The sequence below is a fragment of the Hypomesus nipponensis genome, chromosome 24, assembly GCF_054491055.1.
Source record: "Hypomesus nipponensis isolate SF chromosome 24, ASM5449105v1, whole genome shotgun sequence".
Taxonomy (NCBI): Eukaryota; Metazoa; Chordata; class Actinopteri; order Osmeriformes; family Osmeridae; genus Hypomesus; species Hypomesus nipponensis.
Genome location: NC_140384.1, coordinates 480,001 through 490,000, shown reverse-complemented (window position 1 = coordinate 490,000; position 10,000 = coordinate 480,001). Strand labels below are relative to the sequence as shown.

General features: G+C 47.1%; 29 non-coding genes and 4 pseudogenes across 29 annotated transcripts; all 33 read left to right on the top strand.

The window, feature by feature from the left end:
* The first annotated feature begins 136 nt into the window (after positions 1–136).
* LOC146228718 (5S ribosomal RNA) lies at positions 137–255 on the top strand. The gene has a single exon (XR_014744838.1). It is a non-coding gene; the product is annotated as a 5S ribosomal RNA (ribosomal RNA).
* Positions 256–429: 174 nt separating this feature from the next.
* On the top strand, positions 430–548 carry LOC146228717 (5S ribosomal RNA). Its single transcript, XR_014742761.1, has one exon. It is a non-coding gene; the product is annotated as a 5S ribosomal RNA (ribosomal RNA).
* Positions 549–726: 178 nt separating this feature from the next.
* Positions 727–845, top strand: LOC146228716 (5S ribosomal RNA). The gene has a single exon (XR_014746398.1). It is a non-coding gene; the product is annotated as a 5S ribosomal RNA (ribosomal RNA).
* Positions 846–1,027: 182 nt separating this feature from the next.
* LOC146228715 (5S ribosomal RNA) lies at positions 1,028–1,146 on the top strand. Its single transcript, XR_014744837.1, has one exon. It is a non-coding gene; the product is annotated as a 5S ribosomal RNA (ribosomal RNA).
* Positions 1,147–1,330: 184 nt separating this feature from the next.
* On the top strand, positions 1,331–1,449 carry LOC146228714 (5S ribosomal RNA). Its single transcript, XR_014745282.1, has one exon. It is a non-coding gene; the product is annotated as a 5S ribosomal RNA (ribosomal RNA).
* Positions 1,450–1,633: 184 nt separating this feature from the next.
* LOC146228713 (5S ribosomal RNA) lies at positions 1,634–1,752 on the top strand. The gene has a single exon (XR_014742760.1). It is a non-coding gene; the product is annotated as a 5S ribosomal RNA (ribosomal RNA).
* A 178-nt stretch (positions 1,753–1,930) lies between these two features.
* Positions 1,931–2,049, top strand: LOC146228712 (5S ribosomal RNA). The gene has a single exon (XR_014742759.1). It is a non-coding gene; the product is annotated as a 5S ribosomal RNA (ribosomal RNA).
* Positions 2,050–2,332: 283 nt separating this feature from the next.
* On the top strand, positions 2,333–2,451 carry LOC146228711 (5S ribosomal RNA). The gene has a single exon (XR_014742758.1). It is a non-coding gene; the product is annotated as a 5S ribosomal RNA (ribosomal RNA).
* Positions 2,452–2,619: 168 nt separating this feature from the next.
* On the top strand, positions 2,620–2,738 carry LOC146228710 (5S ribosomal RNA). The gene has a single exon (XR_014744836.1). It is a non-coding gene; the product is annotated as a 5S ribosomal RNA (ribosomal RNA).
* Positions 2,739–2,922: 184 nt separating this feature from the next.
* LOC146228709 (5S ribosomal RNA) lies at positions 2,923–3,041 on the top strand. The gene has a single exon (XR_014745281.1). It is a non-coding gene; the product is annotated as a 5S ribosomal RNA (ribosomal RNA).
* A 180-nt stretch (positions 3,042–3,221) lies between these two features.
* On the top strand, positions 3,222–3,340 carry LOC146228708 (5S ribosomal RNA). Its single transcript, XR_014742757.1, has one exon. It is a non-coding gene; the product is annotated as a 5S ribosomal RNA (ribosomal RNA).
* A 178-nt stretch (positions 3,341–3,518) lies between these two features.
* On the top strand, positions 3,519–3,637 carry LOC146228707 (5S ribosomal RNA). The gene has a single exon (XR_014742756.1). It is a non-coding gene; the product is annotated as a 5S ribosomal RNA (ribosomal RNA).
* Positions 3,638–3,931: 294 nt separating this feature from the next.
* Positions 3,932–4,050, top strand: LOC146228706 (5S ribosomal RNA). Its single transcript, XR_014742755.1, has one exon. It is a non-coding gene; the product is annotated as a 5S ribosomal RNA (ribosomal RNA).
* Positions 4,051–4,220: 170 nt separating this feature from the next.
* On the top strand, positions 4,221–4,339 carry LOC146228705 (5S ribosomal RNA). Its single transcript, XR_014744833.1, has one exon. It is a non-coding gene; the product is annotated as a 5S ribosomal RNA (ribosomal RNA).
* Positions 4,340–4,513: 174 nt separating this feature from the next.
* LOC146228704 (5S ribosomal RNA) lies at positions 4,514–4,632 on the top strand. Its single transcript, XR_014742753.1, has one exon. It is a non-coding gene; the product is annotated as a 5S ribosomal RNA (ribosomal RNA).
* Positions 4,633–4,810: 178 nt separating this feature from the next.
* On the top strand, positions 4,811–4,929 carry LOC146228703 (5S ribosomal RNA). The gene has a single exon (XR_014746397.1). It is a non-coding gene; the product is annotated as a 5S ribosomal RNA (ribosomal RNA).
* Positions 4,930–5,111: 182 nt separating this feature from the next.
* LOC146228702 (5S ribosomal RNA) lies at positions 5,112–5,230 on the top strand. The gene has a single exon (XR_014744832.1). It is a non-coding gene; the product is annotated as a 5S ribosomal RNA (ribosomal RNA).
* Positions 5,231–5,408: 178 nt separating this feature from the next.
* LOC146228701 (5S ribosomal RNA) lies at positions 5,409–5,527 on the top strand. The gene has a single exon (XR_014745280.1). It is a non-coding gene; the product is annotated as a 5S ribosomal RNA (ribosomal RNA).
* Positions 5,528–5,707: 180 nt separating this feature from the next.
* On the top strand, positions 5,708–5,826 carry LOC146228700 (5S ribosomal RNA). Its single transcript, XR_014742752.1, has one exon. It is a non-coding gene; the product is annotated as a 5S ribosomal RNA (ribosomal RNA).
* A 176-nt stretch (positions 5,827–6,002) lies between these two features.
* Positions 6,003–6,121, top strand: LOC146228699 (5S ribosomal RNA). Its single transcript, XR_014742751.1, has one exon. It is a non-coding gene; the product is annotated as a 5S ribosomal RNA (ribosomal RNA).
* Positions 6,122–6,293: 172 nt separating this feature from the next.
* On the top strand, positions 6,294–6,412 carry LOC146228698 (5S ribosomal RNA). Its single transcript, XR_014742750.1, has one exon. It is a non-coding gene; the product is annotated as a 5S ribosomal RNA (ribosomal RNA).
* Positions 6,413–6,594: 182 nt separating this feature from the next.
* On the top strand, positions 6,595–6,713 carry LOC146228697 (5S ribosomal RNA). Its single transcript, XR_014742749.1, has one exon. It is a non-coding gene; the product is annotated as a 5S ribosomal RNA (ribosomal RNA).
* A 170-nt stretch (positions 6,714–6,883) lies between these two features.
* Positions 6,884–7,002, top strand: LOC146228696 (5S ribosomal RNA). Its single transcript, XR_014742748.1, has one exon. It is a non-coding gene; the product is annotated as a 5S ribosomal RNA (ribosomal RNA).
* Positions 7,003–7,172: 170 nt separating this feature from the next.
* On the top strand, positions 7,173–7,291 carry LOC146228695 (5S ribosomal RNA; annotated as a pseudogene).
* Positions 7,292–7,469: 178 nt separating this feature from the next.
* On the top strand, positions 7,470–7,588 carry LOC146228694 (5S ribosomal RNA). The gene has a single exon (XR_014742747.1). It is a non-coding gene; the product is annotated as a 5S ribosomal RNA (ribosomal RNA).
* A 188-nt stretch (positions 7,589–7,776) lies between these two features.
* On the top strand, positions 7,777–7,895 carry LOC146228693 (5S ribosomal RNA). The gene has a single exon (XR_014742746.1). It is a non-coding gene; the product is annotated as a 5S ribosomal RNA (ribosomal RNA).
* A 172-nt stretch (positions 7,896–8,067) lies between these two features.
* Positions 8,068–8,186, top strand: LOC146228692 (5S ribosomal RNA; annotated as a pseudogene).
* Positions 8,187–8,364: 178 nt separating this feature from the next.
* On the top strand, positions 8,365–8,483 carry LOC146228691 (5S ribosomal RNA). The gene has a single exon (XR_014742745.1). It is a non-coding gene; the product is annotated as a 5S ribosomal RNA (ribosomal RNA).
* A 177-nt stretch (positions 8,484–8,660) lies between these two features.
* On the top strand, positions 8,661–8,779 carry LOC146228690 (5S ribosomal RNA). The gene has a single exon (XR_014742744.1). It is a non-coding gene; the product is annotated as a 5S ribosomal RNA (ribosomal RNA).
* Positions 8,780–8,955: 176 nt separating this feature from the next.
* LOC146228689 (5S ribosomal RNA) lies at positions 8,956–9,074 on the top strand (annotated as a pseudogene).
* A 170-nt stretch (positions 9,075–9,244) lies between these two features.
* LOC146228688 (5S ribosomal RNA) lies at positions 9,245–9,363 on the top strand. Its single transcript, XR_014742742.1, has one exon. It is a non-coding gene; the product is annotated as a 5S ribosomal RNA (ribosomal RNA).
* A 172-nt stretch (positions 9,364–9,535) lies between these two features.
* On the top strand, positions 9,536–9,654 carry LOC146228687 (5S ribosomal RNA). The gene has a single exon (XR_014743607.1). It is a non-coding gene; the product is annotated as a 5S ribosomal RNA (ribosomal RNA).
* Positions 9,655–9,840: 186 nt separating this feature from the next.
* On the top strand, positions 9,841–9,958 carry LOC146228686 (5S ribosomal RNA; annotated as a pseudogene).
* The last annotated feature ends 42 nt before the right edge of the window (positions 9,959–10,000 follow it).

The window sequence follows — 10,000 nt, the reverse complement described above, 5'->3', positions numbered from 1 at the left end:
CAAGTAGTCCTTCATGAAAGGGGCTGGAAGCTGTTTTCATTTTGACACGAGAGGGAGAGAGAGAGAGAGAGACCACCTTGCATTGTCAATTGCTAAATCTGTATATGGATAAGTAGCCTATGGTTGTCAACTTATTTCGTACGGCCATACCAGCCTGGCAACGCCCGATCACGTCTGATCTCGGAAGCTAAGCAGGGTCGGGCCTGGTTAGTACTTGGATGGGAGACCGCCTGGGAATACCAGGTGCTGTATGCTCTTTTGCTCATTCACTTAGAAACTGACATCTTGCAATATGCACAAGTAGTCCTTCATGAAAGGGGCTGGAAGCTGTTTTCATTTTGACACGAGAGAGAGAGAGAGAGAGACTACCTTGCATTGTCAATTGCTAAATCTGTATATGGATAAGTAGCCTTTGGTTGTCAACTTATTTCGTACGGCCATACCAGCCTGGCAACGCCCGATCTCGTCTGATCTCGGAAGCTAAGCAGGGTCGGGCCTGGTTAGTACTTGGATGGGAGACCGCCTGGGAATACCAGGTGCTGTATGCTCTTTTGCTCATTCACTTAGAAACTGACATCTTGCAATATGCACAAGTAGTCCTTCATGAAAGGGGCTGGAAGCTGTTTTCATTTTGACACGAGAGAGAGAGAGAGAGAGAGAGACTACCTTGCATTGTCAATTGCTAAATCTGTATATGGATAAGTAGCCTATGGTTGTCAACTTATTTCGTACGGCCATACCAGCCTGGCAACGCCCGATCACGTCTGATCTCGGAAGCTAAGCATGGTCGGGCCTGGTTAGTACTTGGATGGGAGACCGCCTGGGAATACCAGGTGCTGTATGCTCTTTTGCTCATTCACTTAGAAACTGACATCTTGCAATATGCACAAGTAGTCCTTCATGAAAGGGGCTGGAAGCTGTTTTCATTTTGACACGAGAGAGAGAGAGAGAGAGAGAGAGAGACCACCTTGCATTGTCAATTGCTAAATCTGTATATGGATAAGTAGCCTATGGTTGTCAACTTATTTCGTACGGCCATACCAGCCTGGCAACGCCCGATCACGTCTGATCTCGGAAGCTAAGCAGGGTCGGGCCTGGTTAGTACTTGGATGGGAGACCGCCTGGGAATACCAGGTGCTGTATGCTCTTTTGCTCATTCACTTAGAAACTGACATCTTGCAATATGCACAAGTAGTCCTTCATGAAAGGGGCTGGAAGCTGTTTTCATTTTGACACGAGAGAGAGAGAGAGAGAGAGAGAGAGAGACTACCTTGCATTGTCAATTGCTAAATCTGTATATGGATAAGTAGCCTATGGTTGTCAACTTATTTTGTACGGCCATACCAGCCTGGCAACGCCCGATCTCGTCTGATCTCGGAAGCTAAGCAGGGTCGGGCCTGGTTAGTACTTGGATGGGAGACCGCCTGGGAATACCAGGTGCTGTATGCTCTTTTGCTCATTCACTTAGAAACTGACATCTTGCAATATGCACAAGTAGTCCTTCATGAAAGGGGCTGGAAGCTGTTTTCATTTTGACACGAGAGAGAGAGAGAGAGAGAGAGAGAGAGACCACCTTGCATTGTCAATTGCTAAATCTGTATATGGATAAGTAGCCTATGGTTGTCAACTTATTTCGTACGGCCATACCAGCCTGGCAACGCCCGATCTCGTCTGATCTCGGAAGCTAAGCAGGGTCGGGCCTGGTTAGTACTTGGATGGGAGACCGCCTGGGAATACCAGGTGCTGTATGCTCTTTTGCTCATTCACTTAGAAACTGAAATCTTGCAATATGCACAAGTAGTCCTTCATGAAAGGGGCTGGAAGCTGTTTTCATTTTGAGACAAGAGAGAGAGAGAGAGAGAGAGACCACCTTGCATTGTCAATTGCTAAATCTGTATATGGATAAGTAGCCTATGGTTGTCAACTTATTTCGTACGGCCATACCAGCCTGGCAACGCCCGATCTCGTCTGATCTCGGAAGCTAAGCAGGGTCGGGCCTGGTTAGTACTTGGATGGGAGACCGCCTGGGAATACCAGGTGCTGTATGCTCTTTTGCTCATTCACTTAGAAACTGAAATCTTGCAATATGCACAAAGAGTCCTTCATGAAAGGGGCTGGAAGCTGTTTTCATTTTGACACGAGAGAGAGAGAGAGAGAGAGAGAGAGAGAGAGAGAGAGAGAGAGAGAGAGAGAGAGAGAGAGAGAGAGAGAGAGAGAGAGAGAGAGAGAGAGAGAGAGAGAGAGAGAGAGAGAGAGAGAGAGAGAGAGACCACCTTGCATTGTCAATTGCTAAATCTGTATATGGATAGTAGCCTATGGTTGTCAACTTATTTCGTACGGCCATACCAGCCTGGCAACGCCCGATCTCGTCTGATCTCGGAAGCTAAGCAGGGTCGGGCCTGGTTAGTACTTGGATGGGAGACCGCCTGGGAATACCAGGTGCTGTATGCTCATTCACTTAGAAACTGAAATCTTGCAATATGCACAAGTAGTCCTTCATGAAAGGGGCTGGAAGCTGTTTTCATTTTGACACGAGAGGGAGAGAGAGAGAGAGACCACCTTGCATTGTCAATTGCTAAATCTGTATATGGATAAGTAGCCTATGGTTGTCAACTTATTTCGTACGGCCATACCAGCCTGGCAACGCCCGATCACGTCTGATCTCGGAAGCTAAGCAGGGTCGGGCCTGGTTAGTACTTGGATGGGAGACCGCCTGGGAATACCAGGTGCTGTATGCTCTTTTGCTCATTCACTTAGAAACTGACATCTTGCAATATGCACAAGTAGTCCTTCATGAAAGGGGCTGGAAGCTGTTTTCATTTTGACACGAGAGAGAGAGAGAGAGAGAGAGAGAGAGACTACCTTGCATTGTCAATTGCTAAATCTGTATATGGATAAGTAGCCTATGGTTGTCAACTTATTTTGTACGGCCATACCAGCCTGGCAACGCCCGATCTCGTCTGATCTCGGAAGCTAAGCAGGGTCGGGCCTGGTTAGTACTTGGATGGGAGACCGCCTGGGAATACCAGGTGCTGTATGCTCTTTTGCTCATTCACTTAGAAACTGACATCTTGCAATATGCACAAGTAGTCCTTCATGAAAGGGGCTGGAAGCTGTTTTCATTTTGACACGAGAGAGAGAGAGAGAGAGAGAGAGACCACCTTGCATTGTCAATTGCTAAATCTGTATATGGATAAGTAGCCTATGGTTGTCAACTTATTTCGTACGGCCATACCAGCCTGGCAACGCCCGATCTCGTCTGATCTCGGAAGCTAAGCAGGGTCGGGCCTGGTTAGTACTTGGATGGGAGACCGCCTGGGAATACCAGGTGCTGTATGCTCTTTTGCTCATTCACTTAGAAACTGAAATCTTGCAATATGCACAAGTAGTCCTTCATGAAAGGGGCTGGAAGCTGTTTTCATTTTGACACGAGAGAGAGAGAGAGAGAGAGAGACCACCTTGCATTGTCAATTGCTAAATCTGTATATGGATAAGTAGCCTATGGTTGTCAACTTATTTCGTACGGCCATACCAGCCTGGCAACGCCCGATCTCGTCTGATCTCGGAAGCTAAGCAGGGTCGGGCCTGGTTAGTACTTGGATGGGAGACCGCCTGGGAATACCAGGTGCTGTATGCTCTTTTGCTCATTCACTTAGAAACTGAAATCTTGCAATATGCACAAAGAGTCCTTCATGAAAGGGGCTGGAAGCTGTTTTCATTTTGACACGAGAGAGAGAGAGAGAGAGAGAGAGAGAGAGAGAGAGAGAGAGAGAGAGAGAGAGAGAGAGAGAGAGAGAGAGAGAGAGAGAGAGAGAGAGAGAGAGAGAGAGAGAGAGAGAGAGAGAGAGAGAGAGAGAGAGAGAGAGACCACCTTGCATTGTCAATTGCTAAATCTGTATATGGATAAGTAGCCTATGGTTGTCAACTTATTTCGTACGGCCATACCAGCCTGGCAACGCCCGATCTCGTCTGATCTCGGAAGCTAAGCAGGGTCGGGCCTGGTTAGTACTTGGATGGGAGACCGCCTGGGAATACCAGGTGCTGTATGCTCATTCACTTAGAAACTGAAATCTTGCAATATGCACAAGTAGTCCTTCATGAAAGGGGCTGGAAGCTGTTTTCATTTTGACACGAGAGGGAGAGAGAGAGAGAGAGACCACCTTGCATTGTCAATTGCTAAATCTGTATATGGATAAGTAGCCTATGGTTGTCAACTTATTTCGTACGGCCATACCAGCCTGGCAACGCCCGATCACGTCTGATCTCGGAAGCTAAGCAGGGTCGGGCCTGGTTAGTACTTGGATGGGAGACCGCCTGGGAATACCAGGTGCTGTATGCTCTTTTGCTCATTCACTTAGAAACTGACATCTTGCAATATGCACAAGTAGTCCTTCATGAAAGGGGCTGGAAGCTGTTTTCATTTTGACACGAGAGAGAGAGAGAGAGAGACTACCTTGCATTGTCAATTGCTAAATCTGTATATGGATAAGTAGCCTTTGGTTGTCAACTTATTTCGTACGGCCATACCAGCCTGGCAACGCCCGATCTCGTCTGATCTCGGAAGCTAAGCAGGGTCGGGCCTGGTTAGTACTTGGATGGGAGACCGCCTGGGAATACCAGGTGCTGTATGCTCTTTTGCTCATTCACTTAGAAACTGACATCTTGCAATATGCACAAGTAGTCCTTCATGAAAGGGGCTGGAAGCTGTTTTCATTTTGACACGAGAGAGAGAGAGAGAGAGAGAGACTACCTTGCATTGTCAATTGCTAAATCTGTATATGGATAAGTAGCCTATGGTTGTCAACTTATTTCGTACGGCCATACCAGCCTGGCAACGCCCGATCACGTCTGATCTCGGAAGCTAAGCATGGTCGGGCCTGGTTAGTACTTGGATGGGAGACCGCCTGGGAATACCAGGTGCTGTATGCTCTTTTGCTCATTCACTTAGAAACTGACATCTTGCAATATGCACAAGTAGTCCTTCATGAAAGGGGCTGGAAGCTGTTTTCATTTTGACACGAGAGAGAGAGAGAGAGAGAGAGAGAGACCACCTTGCATTGTCAATTGCTAAATCTGTATATGGATAAGTAGCCTATGGTTGTCAACTTATTTCGTACGGCCATACCAGCCTGGCAACGCCCGATCACGTCTGATCTCGGAAGCTAAGCAGGGTCGGGCCTGGTTAGTACTTGGATGGGAGACCGCCTGGGAATACCAGGTGCTGTATGCTCTTTTGCTCATTCACTTAGAAACTGACATCTTGCAATATGCACAAGTAGTCCTTCATGAAAGGGGCTGGAAGCTGTTTTCATTTTGACACGAGAGAGAGAGAGAGAGAGAGAGACTACCTTGCATTGTCAATTGCTAAATCTGTATATGGATAAGTAGCCTATGGTTGTCAACTTATTTTGTACGGCCATACCAGCCTGGCAACGCCCGATCTCGTCTGATCTCGGAAGCTAAGCAGGGTCGGGCCTGGTTAGTACTTGGATGGGAGACCGCCTGGGAATACCAGGTGCTGTATGCTCTTTTGCTCATTCACTTAGAAACTGACATCTTGCAATATGCACAAGTAGTCCTTCATGAAAGGGGCTGGAAGCTGTTTTCATTTTGACACGAGAGAGAGAGAGAGAGAGAGAGAGACCACCTTGCATTGTCAATTGCTAAATCTGTATATGGATAAGTAGCCTATGGTTGTCAACTTATTTCGTACGGCCATACCAGCCTGGCAACGCCCGATCTCGTCTGATCTCGGAAGCTAAGCAGGGTCGGGCCTGGTTAGTACTTGGATGGGAGACCGCCTGGGAATACCAGGTGCTGTATGCTCTTTTGCTCATTCACTTAGAAACTGAAATCTTGCAATATGCACAAGTAGTCCTTCATGAAAGGGGCTGGAAGCTGTTTTCATTTTGACACGAGAGAGAGAGAGAGAGAGAGACCACCTTGCATTGTCAATTGCTAAATCTGTATATGGATAAGTAGCCTATGGTTGTCAACTTATTTCGTACGGCCATACCAGCCTGGCAACGCCCGATCTCGTCTGATCTCGGAAGCTAAGCAGGGTCGGGCCTGGTTAGTACTTGGATGGGAGACCGCCTGGGAATACCAGGTGCTGTATGCTCTTTTGCTCATTCACTTAGAAACTGACATCTTGCAATATGCACAAGTAGTCCTTCATGAAAGGGGCTGGAAGCTGTTTTCATTTTGACACGAGAGATAGAGAGAGAGACCACCTTGCATTGTCAATTGCTAAATCTGTATATGGATAAGTAGCCTATGGTTGTCAACTTATTTCGTACGGCCATACCAGCCTGGCAACGCCCGATCTCGTCTGATCTCGGAAGCTAAGCAGGGTCGGGCCTGGTTAGTACTTGGATGGGAGACCGCCTGGGAATACCAGGTGCTGTATGCTCTTTTGCTCATTCACTTAGAAACTGACATCTTGCAATATGCACAAGTAGTCCTTCATGAAAGGGGCTGGAAACTGTTTTCATTTTGACACGAGAGAGAGAGAGAGAGAGAGAGAGAGACCACCTTGCATTGTCAATTGCTAAATCTGTATATGGATAAGTAGCCTATGGTTGTCAACTTATTTCGTACGGCCATACCAGCCTGGCAACGCCCGATCTCGTCTGATCTCGGAAGCTAAGCAGGGTCGGGCCTGGTTAGTACTTGGATGGGAGACCGCCTGGGAATACCAGGTGCTGTATGCTCATTCACTTAGAAACTGAAATCTTGCAATATGCACAAGTAGTCCTTCATGAAAGGGGCTGGAAGCTGTTTTCATTTTGACACGAGAGGGAGAGAGAGAGAGAGAGACCACCTTGCATTGTCAATTGCTAAATCTGTATATGGATAAGTAGCCTATGGTTGTCAACTTATTTCGTACGGCCATACCAGCCTGGCAACGCCCGATCTCGTCTGATCTCGGAAGCTAAGCAGGGTCGGGCCTGGTTAGTACTTGGATGGGAGACCGCCTGGGAATACCAGGTGCTGTATGCTCTTTTGCTCATTCACTTAGAAACTGAAATCTTGCAATATGCACAAGTAGTCCTTCATGAAAGGGGCTGGAAGCTGTTTTCATTTTGACACGAGAGAGAGAGAGAGACCACTTTGCATTGTCAATTGCTAAATCTGTATATGGATAAGTAGCCTATGGTTGTCAACTTATTTTGTACGGCTATACCAGCCTGGCAACGCCCGATCTCGTCTGATCTCGGAAGCTAAGCATGGTCGGGCCTGGTTAGTACTTGGATGGGAGACCGCCTGGGAATACCAGGTGCTGTATGCTCTTTTGCTCATTCACTTAGAAACTGAAATCTTGCAATATGCACAAGTAGTCCTTCATGAAAGGGGCTGGAAGCTGTTTTCATTTTGACACGAGAGAGAGAGAGAGAGAGAGAGACTACCTTGCATTGTCAATTGCTAAATCTGTATATGGATAAGTAGCCTATGGTTGTCAACTTATTTCGTACGGCCATACCAGCCTGGCAACGCCCGATCTCGTCTGATCTCGGAAGCTAAGCAGGGTCGGGCCTGGTTAGTACTTGGATGGGAGACCGCCTGGGAATACCAGGTGCTGTATGCTCTTTTGCTCATTCACTTAGAAACTGAAATCTTGCAATATGCACAAGTAGTCCTTCATGAAAGGGGCTGGAAGCTGTTTTCATTTTGACACGAGAGAGAGAGAGAGAGAGAGAGAGAGAGAGAGACCACCTTGCATTGTCAATTGCTAAATCTGTATATGGATAAGTAGCCTATGGTTGTCAACTTATTTCGTACGGCCATACCAGCCTGGCAACGCCCGATCTCGTCTGATCTCGGAAGCTAAGCAGGGTCGGGCCTGGTTAGTACTTGGATGGGAGACCGCCTGGGAATACCAGGTGCTGTATGCTCTTTTGCTCATTCACTTAGAAACTGAAATCTTGCAATATGCACAAGTAGTCCTTCATGAAAGGGGCTGGAAGCTGTATTCATTTTGACACGAGAGAGAGAGAGAGAGACCACTTTGCATTGTCAATTGCTAAATCTGTATATGGATAAGTAGCCTATGGTTGTCAACTTATTTTGTACGGCTATACCAGCCTGGCAACGCCCGATCTCGTCTGATCTCGGAAGCTAAGCATGGTCGGGCCTGGTTAGTACTTGGATGGGAGACCGCCTGGGAATACCAGGTGCTGTATGCTCTTTTGCTCATTCACTTAGAAACTGAAATCTTGCAATATGCACAAGTAGTCCTTCATGAAAGGGGCTGGAAGCTGTTTTCATTTTGACACGAGAGAGAGAGAGAGAGAGAGAGACTACCTTGCATTGTCAATTGCTAAATCTGTATATGGATAAGTAGCCTATGGTTGTCAACTTATTTCGTACGGCCATACCAGCCTGGCAACGCCCGATCTCGTCTGATCTCGGAAGCTAAGCAGGGTCGGGCCTGGTTAGTACTTGGATGGGAGACCGCCTGGGAATACCAGGTGCTGTATGCTCTTTTGCTCATTCACTTAGAAACTGAAATCTTGCAATATGCACAAGTAGTCCTTCATGAAAGGGGCTGGAAGCTGTTTTCATTTTGACACGAGAGAGAGAGAGAGAGAGAGACCACCTTGCATTGTCAATTGCTAAATCTGTATATGGATAAGTAGCCTATGGTTGTCAACTTTATTTCGTACGGCCATACCAGCCTGGCAACGCCCGATCTCGTCTGATCTCGGAAGCTAAGCAGGGTCGGGCCTGGTTAGTACTTGGATGGGAGACCGCCTGGGAATACCAGGTGCTGTATGCTCTTTTGCTCATTCACTTAGAAACTGAAATCTTGCAATATGCACAAGTAGTCCTTCATGAAAGGGGCTGGAAGCTGTATTCATTTTGACACGAGAGAGAGAGAGAGAGAGAGACCACCTTGCATTGTCAATTGCTAAATCTGTATATGGATAAGTAGCCTATGGTTGTCAACTTATTTTGTACGGCTATACCAGCCTGGCAACGCCCGATCTCGTCTGATCTCGGAAGCTAAGCATGGTCGGGCCTGGTTAGTACTTGGATGGGAGACCGCCTGGGAATACCAGGTGCTGTATGCTCTTTTGCTCATTCACTTAGAAACTGAAATCTTGCAATATGCACAAGTAGTCCTTCATGAAAGGGGCTGGAAGCTGTTTTCATTTTGACACGAGAGAGAGAGAGAGACCACCTTGCATTGTCAATTGCTAAATCTGTATATGGATAAGTAGCCTATGGTTGTCAACTTATTTCGTACGGCCATACCAGCCTGGCAACGCCCGATCTCGTCTGATCTCGGAAGCTAAGCAGGGTCGGGCCTGGTTAGTACTTGGATGGGAGACCGCCTGGGAATACCAGGTGCTGTATGCTCATTCACTTAGAAACTGAAATCTTGCAATATGCACAAGTAGTCCTTCATGAAAGGGGCTGGAAGCTGTTTTCATTTTGACACGAGAGGGAGAGAGAGAGAGAGAGAGACCACCTTGCATTGTCAATTGCTAAATCTGTATATGGATAAGTAGCCTATGGTTGTCAACTTATTTCGTACGGCCATACCAGCCTGGCAACGCCCGATCTCGTCTGATCTCGGAAGCTAAGCAGGGTTGGGCCTGGTTAGTACTTGGATGGGAGACCGCCTGGGAATACCAGGTGCTGTATGCTCTTTTGCTCATTCACTTAGAAACTGAAATCTTGCAATATGCACAAGTAGTCCTTCATGAAAGGGGCTGGAAGCTGTTTTCATTTTGACACGAGAGAGAGAGAGAGAGAGAGAGAGAGAGAGACTACCTTGCATTGTCAATTGCTAAATCTGTATATGGATAAGTAGCCTATGGTTGTCAACTTATTTTGTACGGCTATACCAGCCTGGCAACGCCCGATCTCGTCTGATCTCGGAGCTAAGCAGGGTCGGGCCTGGTTAGTACTTGGATGGGAGACCGCCTGGGAATACCAGGTGCTGTATGCTCTTTTGCTCATTCACTTAGAAACTGAAATCTTGCAATATGCA